Source organism: Triticum dicoccoides, chromosome 2B (assembly GCF_002162155.2).
Source record: "Triticum dicoccoides isolate Atlit2015 ecotype Zavitan chromosome 2B, WEW_v2.0, whole genome shotgun sequence".
NCBI classification, from domain to species: Eukaryota; Viridiplantae; Streptophyta; class Magnoliopsida; order Poales; family Poaceae; genus Triticum; species Triticum dicoccoides.
In genome coordinates, this window is record NC_041383.1 from 599,400,084 (window position 1) to 599,400,551 (window position 468).

Here is a 468-nt window from a genome sequence, read left to right on the forward strand (position 1 = left end):
GATGACATGGAAAAATGCAACACGCAAGCAAATGACATGGCAACGACGGCGAATAAATGGAGGACACCTTGCGCGTCGAATCCGGGGCATTACAGTTCGGTGACGCTAGGGTTGTAGAGATATTAGTATGCGGTAACCCAAAAGTTGTTCAGAGTCCTAGATGAGATCTCGGACGTCACCAGGAGTTCTAGAATGGTCCAGAGGTAAAGATTTGTATATAGGAAGTCCAGTTTCGGCCACCGGGAAAGTTTCGGGGGTCACTGATATTGTACCGGGACCACCGGAAGGGTCCCGGGGGTCCACCGGGTGGGGCCACCTATCCCGGAGGGCCCCATGGGATGAAGTGGGAAGGGAACCAGCCCCTAATGGGCTGGTGCGCCCCCCCTTGGGCCTCCCCCTGCGCCTAGGGTTGGAAACCATGGGGGTGGGGGGCGCCTCACCTGACTTGGGGGGCAAGTCCCCCCCTTT